The sequence below is a fragment of the Sciurus carolinensis genome, chromosome 1 (genome assembly GCF_902686445.1).
Source record: "Sciurus carolinensis chromosome 1, mSciCar1.2, whole genome shotgun sequence".
NCBI lineage: Eukaryota > Metazoa > Chordata > Mammalia > Rodentia > Sciuridae > Sciurus > Sciurus carolinensis.
In genome coordinates this window covers 121,590,882-121,614,889 of record NC_062213.1, presented here as the reverse complement: position 1 = coordinate 121,614,889, position 24,008 = coordinate 121,590,882, and the positions used below count along the sequence as shown (strand labels likewise).

Below are 24,008 nucleotides of genomic sequence, written 5' to 3'. Positions count from 1 at the left end.
AGGTTTTTTTTTTTTTTTTTTTTTTTTTTTTTTTTTTTTCCTTCTGGGACAAAAAAGAACTGACAAGAACAATTTCAGAGGAGGAACAATTTATTTGGGATCCATGATATCAGAGGTCTCAGTCCACAGTGAGCTGAATCCATAGCTCTGAGCCCAAAATTGGTGCCGAACATCATGGGGGCAGGGTGTGGTGGAGGAAAGCTTCTCTCCTCATGGCAGGGTCGGGAAGTAGAAAAGGGAGCACAAGGGAGAGGGACCACAGGAAGAAGAACCCTTCCAGGGCACTCTCCCAGTGACCCACTGCCTCCAGCCTGCCCACCTGCCTACAGTTACCACCCAGTTAGTGCATTAAAGCAGGATGGACTGATTAGGTCAGAGCTCTCAGACTCCACTCATTTCTAAACATTTCTTGCAGAAACACAAATGGTTTGGGACATGCCTTGGATCCAAACCATAACACACATGGTCACCTTCTTACCATGGCCTCACATTGGTGTGTACATGCAGAGAGAGGAAAGAGAAATGATGTTTCTGGTGCCTCAGCTTATAAGGACATTAATCCTTGCAGGGGCGTCCGGAATTCCATCCAGTGCTTGACAAAGATTCTGGAGGATGTTTGCAAAGGCTCATCCTAAAGGGAATTGCCAGATGTTTTGCTCCAGAGCATGGTGTTTTTTTCTGCTGTGTTTTTCTGATAATATATTACTCATTTCAGTCTGAACGGATTGCTTAAGGGGACGAGGGGAATACAACAAAAATTCCAGAAAATATTACCTACAATCTAAAAAACAATGTGTCTTTACCACTAACAAAGTCAAAAATAATTTTGCAACCATACAATGAGTCCCTGAAAGCCTCTGGAGAAAATAGATATAGATCTGCCTTTGTCTCCAACAGGCTGGTTAAATTCTAATGATGGTTTTGTTTATGTGTGGTGGTGAGGTAAGAGAATAAGGTTCACAACATTCCTTCTTCCTACAAAGAATAGGTCACCCCTATAATAAACGTTGGTACACAATAACCATTGGGAACGCTGCCCTCCTGTAGCCCTTAACTCAGCAATTTAGATATTAACCAGATGGACCTAGTAGAGATGGTCACATGAGATTACTTGTCTATTGCTTTAACCACGAGAGTAATAAAAATAGTCTTAGGTCACATAGAGTTTAGATATTAAGGAAATAAGCATTGTATTAGCTCATTGACGTAGTTAGATATTCTTAAAACAATTGTGATTAGGTAAGGATAATCTGTAAGGTTACTGTTTTCTACCTATGCTTTGGAAACTTCTTTAATTTCATTAACCACAAGACTGCCATTATAACCTGAAGAAAAATGTATATAAACCCAGCCTTCCCCAGAATAAAGTGGGATTGATTGCACCAGAACTAGAGTCTGTGTCTTTCATTCTCCATCCATTGCCGACGCTGTCTCCCTGTGCCCCATTTACCTGTGTGGAACACATGGACTCCTGCTAGGGCTGGACCCCGGCAAGTGGCGCCCAACGTGAAGCACTCCGGTAAACCCCCCATTTATTAATATTAATTTCTTTCCTTTTCGAGACAGTTAGGATCCTGCCTGGGGTGCTGCAGACCCCTCGGTAGAGAAGGCTGAGAAAGGAGAGGCAGGGATAGACAGAACAGCTACCATGGGAGGTAGTGAAAGCAAAGAAAGAGCACTATTTATTGATATTGCCAAGCACTTATTAAATAAAAGAGGAACGCATGTAGGAACAGCTCAATTAAAAAGATTTTTTCATTTTGTGCAAGAATGTGCCCCTTGGTTTCCTGAACATGGTACTTTAGATGTTAAAACCTGGAAAAAGGTAGGTGATGCTATGCATGTGCATCATAGATTATATGGCAATGAAACAGTCCCCACCGATGCTTTTGCGTTGTGGAATCTTTTTAGGGACTGTTTAGACCCTAGACATGAAAGTGAGCAGCTAAGTAAAAGTGTAAGATCACCGGACGAAACGTCAGAAAAGGAACCTTTGCTGACAGCCTCGTTTAAAAAATATACAGAGGAAACTCAGAGTGAAAGTGAAAGTGAATCAGACGATGATGAAGACGGGAAAAAGGAGAAAGGTCTACCTGATCAGCTCTCCCCGTGTGATGAGGAGGACTTGGAAGAAGCCGCTTTCAGATATCATAATGAGGATCCACCTTTGGTGGCTCCTGTTGTGCCGGCCCTTCCTAAACCCTCAGAGAAAATAAAAAGGAAAGTCCAAAAGGTAGGATTTCTAGGTGCTGTTAGTGAGGCACAAAAACAGGGAGATGTTAGTATTTGTTGCCCTATAGTATGGGCTATGGATGAGGGAGGAGAGCCTCATTGGGAGCCTCTCTCAACTCTACTACAAAGCAATAGTAACAAAAACGGCATGGTATTGGTACCAAAATAGACAGGTAGATCAATGGTACAGAATAGAGGACATGGACACAAACCCAAATAAATACAATTTTCTCATACTAGACAAAGGTTCCAACAATATGCAATGGAGAAAAGATAGCCTCTTCAACAAATGGTGCTGGGAAAACTGGAAAACTATATGCAATAGAATGAAACTAAACCCCTATCTCTCACCCTACACAAAACTCAACTCAAAATGGATCAAAGACCTCGGAATCAGACCAGAGACCCTGCATCTTATAGAAGAAAAAGTAGGTCCAAATCTTCAACTTGTTGGCTCAGGATCAGATTTCCTTAACAGGACTCCCATAGCACAAGAAATAAAAGCAAGAATAAACAACTGGGATAGATTCAAACTAAAAAGCTTTCTCTCAGCAAAGGAAACTATCAGAAATGTGAAGAGAGAGCCTACAGAGTGGGAGAATATCTTTGCCAACCATACCTCAGATAGAGCGCTAATTTCCAGAATCTATAAAGAACTCAAAAAACTCTACACGAAGAATACAAATAATCCAATCAACAAATGGGCTAAGGAAATGAACAGACACTTCACAGAAGAAGATGTACAAGTAATCACCAGATATATGAAAAAAATGTTCAACATCCCTAGTAATAAGGGAAATGCAAATCAAAACCACCCTAAGATTTCATCTCACCCCAATTAGAATGGCGATTATCAAGAATACAAGCAACAATAGGTGTTGGCGAGGATGTGGTGAAAAAGGAACACTCATACATTGCTGGTGGGGTTGCAAATTAGTGCAACCACTCTGGAAAGCAGTGTGGAGATTCCTCAGAAAGCTTGGAATGGAAACACCATTTGACCCAGCTATCCCACTCCTTGGCCTATACCCAAAGGACTTAAAATCAGCATACTACAGAGATACAGCCACATCAATGTTCATTGCTGCTCAATTCACCATAGCCAGATTGTGGAACCAACCTAGATGCCCTTCAGTTGATGAATGGATAAAGAAACTGTGGCATATTTATACAATGGAATATTACTCCGCAATGAAGAATGATAAAATTATGGCATTTGTAGGCAAATGGTCGAAATTGGAGAATATCATGCTAAGTGAGATAAGCCAATCTCAAAAAACTAAAGGACGAATGATCTCGCTGATAAGCGGATGAGGACATATAATGGGGGGTGGGACGGGCTAGCATTAGGTTTAGGGTTAGGTTTAGAGTTAGGCTAAGGAGAGCAGTAAGAATGAAGGAAAGAAGGACTGTGTAGAGGGAAAAGAGGGGTGGGAGGGGTGGGAGGGGTGGGGGGGAGGGGAAAAAATATAATAAACATCATTACCCTATGTAAACGTAAAAAAAATAAAAAAAAATAAAAAAAAAAAAATAAATTCTTCAAAATTAAGTTTAAAAAAAAAAAAAAATAAAATAAAATGTTAAAAGAACTAAAAGCAGCTGTAAAAGATTTAGGACCTACTTCCCCTTATACTCTGCAGCTAGTGGAGAATGTGAGCTCACAGTGGCTGATGCCTTTTGATTGGCAACAAACCGCAAAGTCGTGTTTAACACCAGGGCAATATTTACTTTGGAAGACAGAATATAAAAAACTAGCAAAAGCCTCTGTACAGTCACAGATGGACAGCAGAAGAGATAGAATAACCTTAGGACAGTTAACAGGAACAGGGGATTGGCTTACTCCTGCAGAACAAATTAAACTTCCTAGAAAGGTTTTAGAGGAAATTTCTAAATGTGCTCAATTGGCATGGAGGCGATTGCCTTCTGCTGATGCTCCTACAACCTTTCTTAGTAATATCAAACAAGGTAGCATGGAACCTTATGAAGATTTCTTAGCAAAATTAGAGGAAAATATTTCTAAAATCATTACTAATTCAGAAGCGGCTGAAATATTACTGAAGCAATTGGCTTTTGAAAATGCAAATCCTACATGCCAGACCTTATTAAGACCAATTAGAAGAACTGGCTGTCTTTCAGACTATATTAAAACCTGTATGGACAGTAGCCCAGCTCATATTCAAGGAATGGCTATGGCTGCTGCCTTACAAGGAAAAACTTATTCACAGTATCTTAAAGGTATTAATCAAAATGCTAATGCTCCTAGGCCTGCTGGTCGTCCTGGCAGGCCTCAAGGTAATTGTTTTTCTTGTGGACACCTTGGGCATTTTGCTAAGGATTGTCCTAATCCTAAGAATCCAATTGTGCCAGCTCCAGTGGACCCTCAGAATACTGCCAGGGGAACTGGAACTCCTCCTAAAACAATTTGTCCTAAATGTCAAAAAGGATTTCATTGGGCTCGTGAATGTAGATCCAGATTTCATAAAGATGGCCATTTGCTTAATGGACTAGGACAAGGAGGTTCAAACATGCCTCCTATAAAACAGGCAAGGCAAAATTATCCAGGATTTCAAGCCAATAAATCTTATCCAAAAAACAGGGATGAGGGGACTTCCCCAGGCCCCTCCAAATAATTGGGGATCCCCCAATCCATTTGTAGGACAACAATTAATGACCTGGCCAGAGGAACCCCAGGAAGTGCAGGATTAGATCTGCCTTCCTCTCAGCATTTAATTATTACTCCAGAATCAGAGGTTACTTTAATCCCAACAGGCATATTTGGCCCTTTGCCTGAGGGACATATGGGCCTAATAATAGGAAGAAGTTCTATAGCAAAAGCAGGAATCCAGGTAATACCTGGTGTAGTAGATTCAGATTATTCAGGAGAAATAAAAATTATGGTCTATCCCCCATATAAGACGGTACAGATTTTTCCTCAACAGAGAATTGCTCAGTTATTGTTAATACCCTATCTTAAACTTCCAAATCAAGTACTAGCCCCAGAAAGGAAAGAGGGTTTTGGATCAACTAATACTGTGGCCTGGATACAAAAAAATTCAGGACAAAGACCTATGAAAGCTATAGAAATAAATGGCAAAAGATTCAAAGGATTGCTAGATACAGGAGCGGACGTAACTTGTATTGCAGCTCATGATGGGCCTCCTAGCTGGCCAATTACTAAATCCCCTTCTAATTTGGTGGGGCTAGGATTAGCCTCCAATGTGGCAAAAAACTCTGTTATGTTACATTGGAGAGACAAAGAAAAAACTGGGACTTTTCAACCATATGTTGTTCCTTCTTTCCCCTTTACGTTATGGGGAAGAGATTTAATGGAACAACTTAATATTACTTTAACTGATGAACAGGAGGAAAGTACACCTTTTTCATAGGGGCCTCTGTTACCAGGCAGGCTGACCCAATTATCTGGAAGGACAACCAATCAGTATGGGTGGAACAGTGGCCCTTATCAAAAGAAAAAACTCGAAGCAGCCACAAAATTAGTACAGGAACAATTACAGTTAGGACATATAGAGCCACCTAATAGTCCATGAAATACACCTCTATTTGTTATAAAGAAAAAATCAGGAAAATGGAGATTACTGCAGGATCTAAGAGCAGTTAATGATGCAATAAAGACTATGGGGGCACTTCAGCCTGGCCTCCCTTCTCCTGTTGCTGTCCCTAAAGGCTATCATATTATAGTCATTGATTTACAAGATTGCTTCTTTACTATTCCTTTAGCTAAACTAGATAGATGGCGTTTTGCTTTTAGTTTACCATCGCCTAACTTACAAAGACCTTATCAAAGATTTCAATGGAAAGTATTACCTCAAGGAATGAAAAATAGTCCTACATTATGTCAAAAGTTTGTAGATCAAGCCTTACTTAATTGTAGACAAAAGTATCCAGACTGCTATATGATTCATTATATGGATGATATATTGATTGCACATTCTCAAAGCCATTTGTTACAAATAATATTACAGGATTTAATTAAAGATTTACAGAGGTGGGGTCTGATAGTGGCTCCTGAAAAAATTCAACAGGAACCTCCTTATAATTATCTAAGAAGAACTATTAAAACAGAATGTGTCAGCTCTCAAAAGTTACAAATTCGAAAAGACAAATTATTAACGTTAAATGATTTTCAAAACTTATTGGGAGATATAAATTGGATTAGACCTTATTTAAAACTCTCAACTAATGATTTAAAACCTTTGTTTGAAATACTAAAGGGTGATTCAGATCCTAACTAGAGTATTAACTAAAGAAGGAGAACAAGCCTTACAAGTTGTTGAAACTGCAATTCAAAAACATTACTTACAACAAGTTAATTATAACTTGCCTTGGGTTTTTATTGTGCTAAAAACAACAGCTTGTTTATGGCAAAATGATCCAGTTGAATGGATACACTTACCAGTATCAGGAAAAAAAATATTAATGTCTTATCCTACTATGGTAGCTTCTTTGGTATTAAAGACCAGATTTAGAAGTAAAGAATTGTTTGCTTGTGAAATGCATGAAATAATTATTTCTTACACAAGAGAGCAATTTGACCAATTTTTACAAATTGATGATCAATAGGCTATTGCATTTCTAAATTTTACAGGAAAAATTTCTTTCCACTTGCCCAATAATCCTTTACTACATTTTTTACTTCAAACAGAAATAATATTTCCTAAATGGTACTCCTCAACTCCAATTAACAATGCCATGTTAATATTTACAGATGGGTCATCAAATGGAAAAGAAGTTACAATAATTAATTCTCAATCCACAGTTCAATGAACACAAGAAACTTCTGCACAAAGAACTGAATTAGAAGCAGTCATCTATGCTTTCAAGACTGTTGCTCAACCCTTTAACTTGTACACAGACTCACTATACATTGTTAAACTGTTTCCAACCATAGAAACAGCAAGGCTCTCCTTTTTGTCTAAAATTATACATAGGCTACAAGAACTTCAATATCTAATTCATAACAGAACTTCATATTTGTTTATAGTTCATATTCGGGGACATTCTGGATTACCTGGTCCCCTTGCTCAGGGGAATACCCATGCTGATCACTTAACTAAAAATGTTATTTTAACAGTTATAGAAGAAACTATTATATCACACAAAAATCATCATCAAAATTCATCTGCCTTACAAAAACAATTTCATATTTCTAGAGAAGAAGCTAGAACTATTGTTAAAAATTGTCATGTTTGAACTAAATTTATTCCTTCTCCACAGATGGGAGTTAATCCTCGAGGACTTTTACCTAATGTTTTATGACAAATGGATGTAACTCATATATCAGAATTTGGAAAATTGTCTTATGTTCATGTTACAGTCGATACCTTTTCTCAAGTTATTGTGGCCTCAGCCAGAACTGGGGAAGTCTACAAGGATGTGATTCAACATTTATTCCTTTGTTTTTCTGTTTTAAGAATGCCTAAAAATTTAAAAATTTTTAATGCTCCTGCTTATTTAAAGATTTTTGTTCCAGGTTTAATATTTCTCATTCTACAGGAATTCCTTATAATCCACAAGGACAAGCAATAGTAGAAAGGAGCCATCAAAGATTAAAAATACAAATAAATAAGCTAAAAGAGGGAGAGCTTAAATACTCTTCCCCACATCATATTTTACAACATGATTTATTTGTTTTAAATCATCTAAATACTGACAAGGAGGGAAATATTGCAATGATGAGACATTGGGAAAGTAAAAGGTCAAAACAAAGTTTAGTAAAATGGAAAGATTTATTATCTGGTAAATGGAGAGGACCTGATGTCTTGCTGACATCCGGTCGAGGCTATGCTTGTGTATTTCCACAGGATGCTGAAACACCTTTGTGGATTCCAGACAGATTAATACATCACTACAATGAGCCCTATTCGAAGGCGGAAGAACAAAAGTATTGGATCCCTTACCAACCCAATCAGACGGACGAAGACAGGCTAGTATTTAAGATGAAAAAGTTGTGTCTTGCACAATCATCTGCAACTCGCAACTCAGACCTGCGGACTTGGGGACAAGTGAAACGTCTGACTGCCGCTGCTGAACACATGGTGAACGGCTCCAAAAAACCTAAAACCCCAGAGGCTTTGTTTTTTGCATTGATTGCTCTCATTTCGACTCAGGTACTGCCTATTTATGCTTATGATAATGAAGGGAAAGCTTACTGGACCTATTTTCCAAATCCTCCCTTACTGCATCCAACTACTTGGAGCAGATCTAATATTAAAGTATTTACTAATGAGCCTCAATTACTTGGAGGGATTTCAGATTCTTTAATACCACATAAAATAGCATCTACAATTACATTTCATGGAATTACTGAAGAGACACCAATGTGCTTTAGTACAGATAATCTACATGTGCCATTGGGATGTCTACCTTTAAGTTATAGGACTTACATTACTGATTCTGCAGGAGAAGAAGACAACAAAAGAGATACATGGTCCCTAGAGATAACCTCACTTGGATATGCTAATTATAATGATACAAATCTTTCAGTGGCTTTACCGCCTCCTTTTAAACTGTGTGACGACTTTGACAGTCGTAAAGACAGATCTTGGAATCTACTCAATTTAGAAACAGATTTCCCAAAATGGTTTGAATGTGGTTTTCATCATACTGCACTACAGTTTAAGCCACAAGACTCTGCTACTACAGATTATTCTGTGTCTTCTCCTGATTCTGATTATAAACTTTGGTTAAAGACAAGACAGAATAAAATGTTATATTTTAATTTTAATCCTTTTCTTATCAATGAACCTATTCATAGATGGTTTACTCCCGGATGGGTAACACCCATCTACCGGAGTGACTTTATAAATGGTAAATTCTCTTACTTTCCTGTCTTGTATAAACTATTAGCAGCTACTAATATAGTATTATTACAAAGACACCTAAGTTAAGTAAACCTAATGACTTTGCAGTACGTACTTATATAAATGCTCCTCATGCTATTCTTATGTCTACCATAAATAATTTCAATATCACTAAAAATAAGGAAGCTTATAACATTTATTGCCATGATTGTGTTCTTACTAATTGTATTAATTCAACCATGTCTAAAGATTTAAAGGCGTTTTTAATTGTACATCAGCCTAATTATGTTATATTGCCAGTTAATCTTACAGAATCTTGGTATGATGACCCAGGTGTTGAAATTTTAAAAACAGTTAATGAACTTTTAAGACCAAAAAGATTTGTTGCAGCTTTGATCCTAGGAATAACAGCTATAATCAATATAATCACTTCTTTAGCTCTCTCGAACACAGCGCTTGTACAGGAAATTCATACTGCTTCACACGTAAATGATTTATCTCAAAATGTCTCTGTGCCTTTAGCGGCACAAGAACAAATTGATAAAAAATTAGAAACAAGAATTAATGCTCTTGAAGAAGCTATTCTCTTTATGGGAAATGAGATTCAAAATATTCAAACCAGAATGACCACTAGATGTCATGCTAACTACAAATGGATTTGTATTACTCCCTTAAAGTTTGATAATAATACTAATTGGGAACAAGTTAAAACTCACCTTAAAGGAGTTTGGAATAATACTAATATAGCACCAGATATCAATGCTTTACAACTACAAATAAGAATGTTAAGTCAGGCTCATCTCTCGGTTGTTCCAGCAGATAATTTGGCCTCCCAAATGTTTCATAATATAAAAACAACTATATTTAACAGTATGTTCCTAAATACAATATTACAATATGGCTTGATTGGAGTATGTATTTTAATTTTAATTCTTTGTCTTCCAGTCGTCCTCTGAGTAATCCTCAGACTAGTCAAGAGAATAAAAATTCAAGAAGGCCTCTTCACTTTACAAAATAAAAAAGGGGGAGCTGCAGGGGCATCTGGAATTCCATCCAGTGCTTGACAAAGATCCTCTGGAGGATGTTTGCAAAGGCTCATCCTAAAGGAATTGCCAGATGTTTTGCTCCAGAGCATGGTGTTTTTTTCTGCTGTGTTTTTCTGATAATATATTACTCATTTCAGTCTGAACGGATTGCTTAAGGGGACGAGGGGAATACAACAAAAATTCCAGAAAATATTACCTACAATCTAAAAAACAATGGGTCTTTACCACTAACAAAATTAAAAATAATTTTGCAACCATACAATGAGTCCCTGAAAGCCTCTGGAGAAAATAGATATAGATCTGCCTTTGTCTCCAACAGGCTGGTTAAATTCTAATGATGGTTTTGTTTATGTGTGGTGGTGAGGTAAGAGAATAAGGTTTCACAACATTCCTTCCTTCCTACAAAGAATAGGTCACCCCTATAATAAACGTTGGTACACAATAACCATTGGGAACGCTGCCCTCCTGTAGCCCTTAACTCAGCAATTTAGATATTAACCAGATGGACCTAGTAGAGATGGTCACATGAGATTACTTATCTATCGCTTTAACCACGAGAGTAATAAAAATAGTCTTAGGTCGCATGGAGTTTAGATATTAAGGAAATAAACATTGTATTAGCTCATTGACGTAGTCAGATATTCTCAAAACAATTGTGATTAGGTAGGGATAATCTGTAAGGTTACTGTTTTCTACCTATGCTTTGGAAACTTCTTTAATTTCATTAACCACAAAACTGCCATTATAGCCTGAAGAAAAATGTATATAAACCCAGCCTTCCCCAGAATAAAATGGGAGTGATTGCACCAGAACTAGAGTCTGTGTCTTTCACTTTCCATCCATCGCCAACGCTGTCTCCCCGCGCCCCGTTTACCAGTGTGGAACCCATGGACTCCTACTAGGACTGGACCCCGGCAAATCCTATTGAATTAGGGTCCCATATACATGACCTGGTTTGGTCTTAATTAATTCTTTGTTTATTTCATTTCCAAATACTACCATGCTAGAGGTTGGGGTTTAGTATGTGAACTTTGGGAGACCACAAATATTTAGCCTATAACATTTACTAATCAGAAATGATTTGGTTATTGACTATGTTCTAGGAATTTTCAGTGATAGATAAAACTTAGGTTTCAGACATCAATAAATGGCACGGTAGCCATCTATCTTAGTGCTTCAGATTTCGTTTCTGTGTAAGTTAGTTTTTCAGAAATAAAATGTTACATCTCATCATCTAGACCCCTTAGTTTTGCATGTTTGTCATAAAAATCTCAAGTTCATACATGAGCTTCATACCCTTTGTAAAACATTACTTGGTGATATTTTCCAGTTCAAACAAAGTTCACATGATAAATTCCTTCTTGAGTTTGTTTCCAGAAGGAAATCATGTTTTTACAAAACATTGTTTTGCTGTCATTTATTAGAATATGGGAAAAGCAATCTCAATGTGTCTCCTTTTACCCAGCTCCCAAATCTTAGGAAAAAGTCTTTTACAAATGCTAGTCTCTAGATAACTCCAAGGATAAGAACAACACTACTCCTTCAATGCTCCCTGGAGATCAGTATGTAAACATTGGGCACATGGGTAATAAGGGGACTCTGAAGCTCCACCATGGGTCTTGATGTCTTTGCTTTGCTTTTACATTTATCTTCCCCTATGGTTGGTAGTATCTCTTTTTAAATAAAATTATAGATGTTAATCTATAAGTATATAATATATCAGTTGACAAATAGAACAAAGCAGAATATTTCAGGAATCTACACATTTGTCTCCATCTCTTCATCATTCCATGTGTTATAGTTTAGACCTCACATGTCCCCTAAGAGCTCATGTATTATAGGCTCAGTCCCCAGTACAGTAGTATGCAGAGCAAGGACCATTGTGGGGTGACTGAATCAAAAGCACTCTGAACTCATGAGTGGATTAATCCATTTATAGACTCATTGCTACCTGGACTATTGGAATGTCGTGAAAACTTTAGGGGTGGCACCTTGTTGGAGGAAGGAGACCACTATGTTTCTTCAGCCTCTTCCTCCCTCTCTCTCTCCACCCTCCTTCTTGGCTGCCATGAGGTAAGCAGCTTTGTTCACCACTATGCCCCCTGCCATGATGTTCTGCCCCAGCAGAGACCTAAAAGCTATGAGTGCCCAAACTAACTCCTAGATTTCTTTGAAAAAAATCTACATAATAGCAAAATAATGCATTACATATAATATGCTGGATTAAAATTCCTGAGCATTAAATGAAAGGTAGCCAGTTAGAGATGAGAAATAAATCTGGGAAGGAAATTCCACAAGACCAATAGAATTAGCAAATCCCATCTGGGGAGGAGACAGAGATCTTCTCCCATCTGTATTCAGCATCTGTATTCCCTGTTTTCCACAGTGTCGAGAGGCATGGACTTCAGATAACCTTCTACCTTATCTCCTGCTCCACGGGACAAGCTGGCCCCACACATTTCTTCATGTGCACTTCAAAAAACATTCTCCATAGAAACTTTATTTTTCAACGTAAAGGGTAGAATGTAGAATATATTCTGTAATCTAGGAAACATTGGTGGTGCCACCCTCCTTGTGGACTGAAATCACTGTAAAAACTTAATGGAGAGTCTCAGCATTTCATCCACCAGTACTATGTCCTAGGAGCTCAGCTGTGATTAGGCAGAAGTTTTGAGGTTCCAAACCACCCATCTTCTTATTAACCCATTGGACCTAAATACTGACAGCAGTTCACCTCTTAATCTTCATCACTATCTCAGATGATGATTTGCAGGAATATAGAACTGAAGTATTTAACATCTTATTTGCTCATAGTTGAAAATTTTGTTTGTTCATTTGATTGTTTTGCTCAACTCTAAGTGCAGTCCTAGATGGGACAATGCAGGTGTGTCACCTACCTGTCACTTATATCACCTGGTGGGAGACTTCTATTTGGAAAAAAAAAATCAGGAAACATATTAGATCTTCAGGAGAAAAGTACACAGGCCCAAGAAGGATGGGGAAGCAGAACTTCCCTAGAGAGATGAGGGTGTTTAAAGGGATATTGTTTTTCGCCCCTAATTCAAATTTGCAAAAGAGAAGTAGTATCAAACCTTTCCATCTGAGTGTTTCTAACCCAAGCAGTGACATCTGACCACAGCATGCTTGTAGAAGTTATTTCCCACTCTGAGAGGCCAAGTGTTTTCAGAGAGACCTAACAATCCTCCAGGCACATCTGGTGCTGCTTCTGTCTACACCACAAATGCCTGGGGCTCTGGGTGGGGCTGGTTTCTGGGGTCACTTCATTTGAATTCTTAGAAGCCCTCCAGGGGGCCATTCTTGTGGTTGAACATGATGTGGACTTACACTGGTTGTGTATTCATGTGTGAGCATAGGAAAGTTTTGTTTGATTCATGCTACTGGCCCTCCTATCCCCATCTTCCCTCTTTCCCTCCATTCCTCCGTATCTAATTCAATGAACTTCTATACTTCCTTTCCCTATCCTCCATTGTTATGGGTTAGCATCCACATATTAGAGAGAACTTTCAGCCTTTGGTTTTGGGGGACTGACTTATTTCACTTAGCATGATATTCTTAAGTTCCATCCATTTACCATCAAATGCCACAATTTCATTTTTCTTTATAGCTGAGTATTATTGCATTGTGTTTATATACCACATTTTCTTTATCCATTTATCTATTGAAGAGTACCTAGGTTGGTTCCATAGCTTGGCTATTGTGATAAACATTGATGTGGCTGTGTCACTGTAGTATGCTGATTTTAAGTCCTTTGGGTATAAGTGGAGGAGTTGGATAACGGGTCAAATGGTGATTCCATTCCAAGTTTTCTAAGATATCACCATACCACTTTCCTGAGTAGTTTCACCAGTTTTCAGTTCCACCAGCAATACATGAGTGAATCTTTTCCCCTACATCCTTGGCAACTTTTAATGTTACTTATATTCTTGAAAATTGTCATTCTGACTGGAGTGAGATGGAATCTCAGTGTAGTTTTATTTGCACTTCTCTAATTGCTAATGATGTTGAACATTTTTTCCTATATTTGTTGACCACATTTCTTCTGTGAAGTGTCTGTTCAGTTCCTTTGCCCATTTTTGATTAGGTTATTTGGTGTTTTTTGGAGTTGTTTTTTGTTTGTTTGTTTTTATGTTCTCATATCTTTTTCATTTAGTTTAAGATCCTGGGTCAATAAGTCTTAGTTTACATCACAAATTTATCTTTAAGTAACATATAATGCACTTAAGACAGATTTACCTTGAAAATGGTCTTGGCTTCTAAATACTAATGCACCGCAGTGCACAAATAGCAAAATCAAAAGAAGATTTATGATGTCTTTTTGGTACTTAACTTTAGATTTAAAAACTGCATATTAAGTTGATTTCTCATAAAATTTCATTCTTGAGATAGGAAACAAATACTACTGTTATTTTATAATTTCCTTTATATGATTTGAATGAATGTAGTTACCATTAATAACATAACCTTTAAATTCATGGGTAAAACCAATAGTTTGTATTTACTCTTCATAAAAGACTCAAAAGCAAGCATAAAAAAGGAACCATTATAAAATCTTATTGTTTACCTTAACTCAAAATTCTGCTTATTTATAATTATATGTATGTCATAGCTAGCAAACACTATCTAATTATTAATATATATCCAAAAGTAGCCTCTAGTTACATTAATAGCAGGATGCTTAGGTAGCCCTGAAGACTCATTCATTCTCTTGCCTTTTGGTTATTAATACAAACTGAGGCTTTTGAAGCTATCTAGTGTATCCAGTCTTTGAGAGGGTCTGTGTCACAGAACCTCCAGGAGAACAATGGGCTCAGATGGAAGACTGAAGACTAAAAGGCTTACAGTGAAAGTGGTATTTCATTAGAGATCTTTGGGAAATAGGAAGGCAACCAGAAATGCTTAATATTTATTAGAAAGCAATATTCATTAAACATTTCTCTTTCAGAAAAAATATCTTTATATTTTTATATTTTCAAATATCTTTTTAAAAGATCATATAAAATTAAGATATCTGTGAAAATGAAACTTTCAAATTCACTTGTTCCTCTTCATTTTCCCCTTTCAGAATTCTTCTCAAAGGGCACAAATGTGCTCATCTTTATAGGAGGACAAACTCCTCTGTGCTGAATCTTTTTAATCTTTTCTTCTCATCCTCTGTGAAAAGGTCTTCTTCATTGGTTGTAGCAGACATAATGTCATAGCCTTTCAAGAGGAAAATTCTTTATGCTGACATATACAAAAGATTAGCAGTAATGAGGATCCATGTAAATGTAACTGTCATCTTGAAATCCAGCAAAGTAATATGACTGTTTCTGTGTACCACCAACAATACCCACACAATATTCAAGGCTTAAAATGCCCATCACGAACTCTAGGTAGTCAGTGTTGGTTCTTTCTCCACCAAGTCTAACAGGAACTAAAAATAATAACAACTTTGTCATCTGCATTACCAAAGGTCATGGAAGCACTCTGTTTATCAATTACACCAGAATTGTAAACTGTACAATCTTGCGCAACATAAATAGTTATTCCTTGTAAGTCAGGGTGTCTTCCTCCTTCGACTGTTTTTCTTAAAATGTGGGCAAAAATAGCTGGTCCATACCAATCTCCAACTATTTTCCCAGACTTCTTTCCATACTCTATTAACTGATGTAAGCCAAAGGGAGCCAATAGGGAATCACCAAAGCAAGAGATGATTTTCCTGTGACAAATTTCATTTTGCATCTCATGATCCTTAGAATATTTCCCAATCCTTTTTTTCAGAGAAATTGTTGGAGTTTTGAGTTCTCTTTCCCCTGAAAGCAATACTTAAAATGATGATGTAATTTTTTTGCAGAGTGGGAAGTCCATGATTCAAAACCTGAATTTTCAATGTTCAATGCATCAGGCCAGGTCCAAGCTTCATATTTAAAATGATAACATTTTATGCACAATTTTACCAGGGAATTTCTACTAAAATATGTCTTTGTTTTCAAAACTCAACTATATTTCTTGTTGTTCCAAGTTGATATAAATTTAGTTTTTAACTTGCCAACTTCATTTGTTCCCATGGTCTCCATATTCAAATTCTAAGAAAAAGCCGTTAGTAGATTGCATTCTTCTGTAGAATTGACCTCACCCCTGACTTGCAGCAAACAACCTGGACCTGTGCAGCATGTTCACAGGCTGTGCAAAGTCATCATAATAATCAATCTGGGAGACCCTCCAGCCCTAACAACAGCTGCCACAAAAGCAGCCACACACAGACATTCTGACCTTAGTGACACAGCCTGGTATTAAGTTTTGGAGTTCTTTGTATATCCTGGAGATTACTGTTCTGAGGTGCAGGTGATAAAGATTTTCTCCCATTCTATAGACTCTCTACGTACGTTCTTCATTGTTTTCTATGCTGTGAAGAAGCTTTTGGGTTTGTTGCCATCTCATTTATTTATTCTTTATTTATTTATTTTTCTTCTAGGATGCACAGGGTCTGTGGTCTAATGCCAAGGTCCTTGATTCACTTTGAGTTGAGTGTTGTGCAGGGTGAGATATAGAAGTTCAATTTCAATCTGTTACATATAGATTTCCAGTTTTTTGAGCACCAATTGTTGAAGAGGCTATCTTTTCTCCAATGTACATTTATGGTGCCTTTGTCTAGTATGAGATAACTGTATTCAGTTTGGTATGTCTCGGTGTCTTTTATTCTGCTTTTTTGGTTTTCAATTCTATTTTTGTGCCAATACCATGCTGTTCTGGTTACTATAGGTCTGTAGTATAATTTAAAGTCTAGTATTGTGATGCCTCCTTTTGCTCCCTGTGTAATGTTTCATCAGTTTCCCAAACAAGGTGGTGAGAATATTGGAAATAAGACAAACAAATACAAATATAGAGAAAGCAAAATTCCAGGAACAACCAAACTCCTAATGGGAGAGAGACTGATCATGAGCAGGATCCACACATTTATTATATAGGTTTAAATATCAAAAGGATTTATTGTGAGAGAGCTTCTTCGAGATAAACAAAAACAAGATTGTAAACAAAACAGCTTAATTGGGACATGTCAGCTTTCACCAATATTTCTTCTACCTCTGGGCAGCCAGGTGTTTGAACTCAAGGCTATTGAACTAATAAATTCTGTGACAGGCACAGAATTTCACCCCTTAACACGGGTGACCTCAAATGGGTGGTTTTCTCAGCATTTGCAAGTAAATGGATGGAAATAAACAATATATGCTTGTCGCTCCCGCCAGCAAGAACGACCCGGAGACGTGATGGGTGGCAAACTTCCTTATTAACAGCTGATTCTTCTTTTTATTTCTTCTTCTTCTTTTTGGGAAGTTATTGTCACTTATATAGGTTATATCAACTAATTAGAATATTCATGATATGTGGGGAAAAGATAGACATATATGGGTATAACTTGAAGCACCTAAGAATCACGCAAGAATCATGCAGAGGCCCTGACCAATTACTGAGACTTCCTCAAGGTGAAGTTAGTTGTATACGTGCAGAATAGCAGTTTTTCAACCGCACTGGCAGCTTGCCAGGCGCCATCTTGGCCAGGCTCCACCTAGGGCCAGGGGTCCGGCCGAAACCCCGACAGTTCCCCCTTTTTTCTTTTAAAAGAAAAGCTCGGGACCAAGCCTGTCTTAGGCGGAGTGGTCAACCACCGTCCTTACCCGTCATCGGATAACTGCAGAGCATGCTACAGCTCCTGTCTTAGGTTGGTACGGCGTTACCTACTACCTTACCTGTCTGGTCAATGGTCCAGCCTCGCGAGCCACACTTGTGGGGAGCTGCCGGCCTCTAGGGCAGCCATGGCCTGATGGAAGATGATACGATCTCTCGCTTGACTCTGGCGCACACGCATGATAGTGCGTGAGAGGAAGATAACAGTAATGATCATAAGCATGCATAATGCTCCCATACCAGCCCACTGCTTAATAAAACTGAAAGAGGAGGATAACCAATTTAGCACTTCAGACATTGGAGCTACATCAACTCTAGTAGCATTAAGGCTAACAATTTGAGATCTAAGAATAGCTGTAAGATTATCAAATTCATAAGACCAGTTGGTACGTAGCTGAACAGACAAGATTCTAGACAAATCTGTTGCATAGCTGAAGTTATGATAAGCTATGGGTGTAACACAAAGTCCTCTTAGGTGATAAATGCATCCTACGCTTAACAGTTCCTGCAAAATGTCCATTTGTTCCTGGAGTAAGTCCACCCTCTGGTTCACCAAGAGAATTCCCGCTTTTATGTGTTGATCTACTGTTTGTTGAGTAGACAGAGCAGTAGCTGTCTGCTGGACCACTTCATTAAGCTTAGTTGCTGACTGTACTGATGTCGTCAAGGCTACAGCTGTTGCGGCTGCTGATGCAACTATGGTGGTAATGACTGCTGTGGTGATTCCAAAGTCTCTCTTGTTTCTAGAAAGCAATACTGGCAATTCATCATCTGTAACATAGACTGGGACTGGTAGGAAGGTAGGAACACACATTAAGTCTGCCAGCAGGAACCTAGAAGCATTTTAACATTGAGAGATAGCACAAATCTGAAGTACAATTGAAAGAAGCAGTTGTTTTGTTACATAGTTGAACTGTTCCTCCTAAGAGACTAAAAAGAGGTTGTAAGTTAGTTTATTCCGTGGAAACACACAAACTGAGCCGCAGCTCCAGTAAAGCACCGAGTTACCCTTATTACCCAGAGTTAAAAAACCCCAAACAAAGAGACAAAGAGAAAGTTTATCTTTAGGGGACCTGAAGGTCTCCTCTATTCCCCCTTTTTGTTTATAAAGAGTATTTTTGAGGGTGAGATGTGTATGTTTGACAATACTTTGTTTTTGTGGGTTATAAGGTACATCTGTGGTTAGAGTTATTTTAATTTTAGTGAGGAATTGGTTCTTACCAATTTTAGTTTTTAAAGAAAAATTTAGACTTTATAACGTGTACAATTTTTAACAGTTGCTTAACCATAATTGTATAAACCCCTATTTTTAAGACAATTGTTCTAAAGAATAAAACTTAAGAGACACAAAGTTAAGAGTAAATTAGTGTTTCTAAGAAATCCTTGTCATTTTACCATGTCATTTTACCATATAGATTAAACTTTGGCTTATATCAGAACATTAGTATTTTACCTTAGGAAAAACCTTAAATAGCTTTAGCTGTTTTACATACATACAACCAACTTAGTTACACACAGACTTGTTGAAACTTATCCTTTGTTATACACAGACTTTTTTTATCCAGAAACATTTCCTTTTACCTTTTACTAAATATATTTCTATACCCAGAACCTTTTATTTATTTATTTATTTATTTTTATCTGTTGACACCTTTTTGTTCACATTTTGAAACAACTCTTATGAAATTTCTGAATTTAGATAAATCACCCTATTTTAATAAGATTAAATATTTTGTTGTTTATAGTACTCTTAATTGAAACACAGTTGAAACTTTTGGGACCCTTTATATATAGAATTCCACTTGTTAGGACATAACTTCTAATAACCTTGTTTTTAGTTTAGTGATGACACAAAGCAAGTTTAAACCCTTTTTATTTACCAACCTATGAAAACACCAATAATGTTTAAGTATGATACCCCATGAAATTTAAGAAGTTAAAAGTACTTGATGTTATTTAACAATTAGCATTTTAACTTTGTAAATTAACCAGACGTCTCTACAAACACATTTGAGTAATCCCATACATGTTAACTCCAATTTATTTATTTTATAAAAACCAAGATATCAGACAAGTGTCCTGAACAGGATCCGTTGCCTCTTTCCTGCTGAAGAAAAGTCCTAGAAGCAATTGATATTAGACATTGTTTAACATTAACATTTTATTAGTTTGACCACCTGGAGACTTGTAAGTTATTTTTAAAGATATTTTACTTTTATTAGTTTACCCAATTTAAATTGAACCTTTTTAAATCACGTGAATTAAAAGTATTTGGATTCATTTTTAAATTTTAATTTTAAGAGCGCTCAGTTTTGACAAAACATGACATTAGACAGCACAACATAACACATAACACAAAATCAAAGGCCTTGTAACTTTATAGGTAAATGTTCATTGCAATGAAACAGCTGTTTAAAAACTTCAGTTGAATAAAAAATAGAACTGATCAAAAAGAAAAAAAAATCATTAACCTAGGTATGCAGGATCAAAATTATGAGCTCAAAAATACAGCATTAAAGAAAAAACAAAACAAAACAAGAATCCTGAAGAATAAGTTAGTTTTTTGTAACGGCCCAGGAGTTTAAAACGGACACTTTTTTTCTACTTTTCTTCTTATCTTTAGGTTACCCCCCTTTTCTCCTTGAGACGCTGTAGTTACATTCCAATGTGGCAGAGGGAGGGAGGATCACCCAGGACTTTTTAACCCTTTTTTTCCTGGTTGAGAAATCAGGTTAGGTTTGAATGCAGAAAATCACAAAACATTATTTTTTATTACTTTTAAGGAATGGAGCTGCTGAGCTCTCTGCCTAGGGGGACCCTCCCCTAAACTGATTTTTCTCTTTGTGCTCTGTTTGTGGTTTTATTTGTACTTTCTCCTTTTTTTTTTTTTTTTCACTGCGCCACTGCATATTTTTGTAAGCTCAACTCTTGTAAAGCCTTTTGTAACGCCTTTTTTTTTGTCTTCTAGCTGCTGCCCTATGCCCTCCAATTCCCTTAATGCCTGTTGACTAATTGAACCAGCTTGAGAACACTTTGTTTCTTTACTAATTTTATTTAACTCCATCTCTGAGAGTCCCTCTTCGCTCTCATCAAAATCTGACTGAGCGCTAACAGAGCCCTTTTGTGACTCTTCTTTTACCTTTTCTAACACTTCCTCTCCCTGCGCAACTGCCTTTTGTAAAGCCTCCTGAGGGGAACACAAACAAGTTCTGACTAATGACCAAACTGCTAACGTCCCTGGGAGCGTTACCGGACAACGCTTTAAATCTTCCCCCGGGTGTTCCCACTGTGGGATAGTTAACAATCCTTCTTCCAGAAACCAAGGTGAAATCTCCTCTACCTGCTTTAAAAATGCCCAAGCAGTTTGTCTTTAAGGAAGTGCCGTTAGCTTTAAGAATTTCTTTCAAGGGACCTTCCATTCGATATCTAGCAACCTCGTTCCCCATTTTTTGAGGAAACTTTAACCTCTCGTTCCTAGGAACTTTATCGCAATCACAATATTCTCGTCTCTAGGAAACTTCCCTGTCCACTGACAGATCTGGGTGCACACTTTCACCGATCCGTTGCTCACCTCACTCACCTCTCCGCGGCACGTAAGATTCCCGGGTTTCGGCACCACTTGTCGCTCCCGCCAGCAAGAACGACCCGGAGACGTGATGGGTGGCAAACTTCCTTATTAACAGCTGATTCTTCTTTTTATTTCTTCTTCTTCTTTTTGGGAAGTTATTGTCACTTATATAGGTTATATCAACTAATTAGAATATTCATGATATGTGGGGAAAAGATAGACGTATATGGGTATAACTTGAAGCACCTAAGAATCACGCAAGAATCATGCAGAGGCCCTGACCAATTACTGAGACTTCCTCAAGGTGAAGTTAGTTGTATACGTGCAGAATAGCAGTTTTTCAACCGCACTGGCAGCTTGCCAGGCGCCATCTTGGCCAGGCTCCACCTAGGGCCAGGGGTCCGGCCGAAACCCCGACATATGCTAAGTGAAATAAGCTCTGGAACTCTAGAAAACTAAAAGAGACATGAAAGTCTTTGCAGTGACTTGATGGCCATTTAAGTGACCACTCAAATTTCTGAAAGAATAGAGATAAAATATTTAGTTCCACATCACCTTATCTGCAAATTCATCATCTCCCTCCACTTCTTATGGCAGATGTTTTTAGCATCTTCTTCATTTAAGATCACCAGAAAATGTTTTATACTAAGTACCATTAACCAGTATAGATAAACAAGATCAAAGACAACAATAAACTGCCAGTTGCTAACTGCTGCCAAATTAAGTAACTACAATGCAATCCCTCCTCTATTTGTCTGGAGTAACACAGTGATTCATTCTATAAAGTCACAGAAAAAGAAAAAGTTAGTGCAGTGATATCAGATATCCAAATATTTTTTTTCTTTCCAGGTCCAGTATTGGTGACCACAGAGAGGGAATGATGACAAAGAGACTCAGGAGATTGTGAGGAGGAGACAAATTAGATGCTGGTGATGATTATGCAACTATTAAACCTGACAAAATATGCATTTACGTTGGTTAACCCTGAACTAACTGAAATTATTCAGTTCTTTTTATATTGAAATGAAGTCTCAGGATGGCCTGTCACATCCAAACAAGAAAAAACCTTCTAACACACTGAATCACAGCACAGCAGGAATAGAAACTGCAGGAGCCAGCAACTGGTAGAACATTTTATTGGTAACCAACATATTGCTAGACCCTGGGACTAGTCCCCTTGAAGTTAATAATCCTGAGGTCTGAGACTTTGGGAGGATCCTGAGTCTTTTGTAACTTTACCTATAAGAAACACTCATTCAACTTTTTGTCACTGTGACAAAGAGCTAAGGAAAACAACTTAGGGGAGGAAAGATTTCTTCTGGATCATGGTCTCAGAGGTTTCAGTCTGTGGTCAGCTGGCTCCATTGCTTTGGGCCTAAGATGAGGTGGAACAGCATGGTGGAAAGGTGTGGTGGAGGAAAACTGCTCAATTCCTGGCAGCTGGGAAGTAGAGAAAGTTGCAGGGGACAAGAAACACTATTCGAGGCTGACCCCTAGTGATCTGACTCTGCATTACATTTTCCACCACCTCCCAGTAGGTCATTCAGTCATCAATGAGTTCATTCACTGATGACATCAGAGCACTCACAACCCAATCCTATCTTAAAAGCCACCTCTGAATATTGCTACATTGGGTATGAGTCTTTGTTGGATCTTCCAGATTGAAACTATAACAAAACCCAACCAGGTTCTCACACTGAAGACCAGAAAAATACTAAGAAGATTGATATTACCAACTTTAGGACTTAGCATACAGCTAAACTAACCCAAACAGTGTGAAATCGGTGAATAAAGAAAAAACCAAGAGAATGAACAATGGAAAAGAACCCAGAGCCCAGAAAACAGGACTCATTAATATATGTCAACTGATCTTTGTCAAAGTTTCAAAGCAATTTAACAGAGAAAGAATAGTCTCTTCAATAAATGGTGCTGGAACCACTAGACATCCACATGAAAGAAGAAAATCTTGACAGAACTCTTACACCTTTCATAAAATGGATCACAGATGTAAATGTGAGTGTGAAACTGCAATACTCCTTGCTATGGTATGAATGTGACTTGAATGTGTCCCCAAAGATTCATGTGGTAGCTCCTTGCTCCCCACTGTAGCAGTACTTAGGTGATGGGGGCTTTAAAAGGATTAGATCAAGAGAATCTCCCTCAGCATGAATTTTTGTAATTCCACAAGGATGACAGGACTGAGTCAGTTCCTATGAGATTAGGTTGTTGTAAAGGAGATGTCTCTTGTCTCCTGCTTCTTCTCTCACCTTGTGGTATCTCTAGCACACGCTTCCACTCTGTGCTGCCATTTGCCATGTTGTGACACAGCACAGCCTCTTGCCAGATGTGCTTGGCCATCTCTCATCCAGGACTCTGGGGAAATTAAAACACTTTTCTTCATAAAGTACCCAGACCCAAGCAATTTGTTAAAGGAGCACAAAAGGGACTAAAACACTCCCTCAAGATAACATGAGAAAATCTAAGCAATATTTGATTTGATGCTGACCCTTAGATACAAAAGCAAAAGTACAATCCAGAAAATAAAATTATTGGTAAGTTGAAATTCATTGAAATAAAATCTTCTGCTCTGTTAAAAGTGATGTTAAGAAAATGAACAAACCCTTCACAGGTGTGAAGAAAATGTTGACACGATAC

General features: G+C 37.7%; 1 pseudogene; it reads right to left on the bottom strand.

Moving 5' to 3' along the window:
* Positions 1–15,312: 15,312 nt before the first annotated feature.
* LOC124993455 (cysteine protease ATG4C-like) lies at positions 15,313–23,711 on the bottom strand (annotated as a pseudogene).
* Between the last annotated feature and the right edge of the window lie 297 nt (positions 23,712–24,008).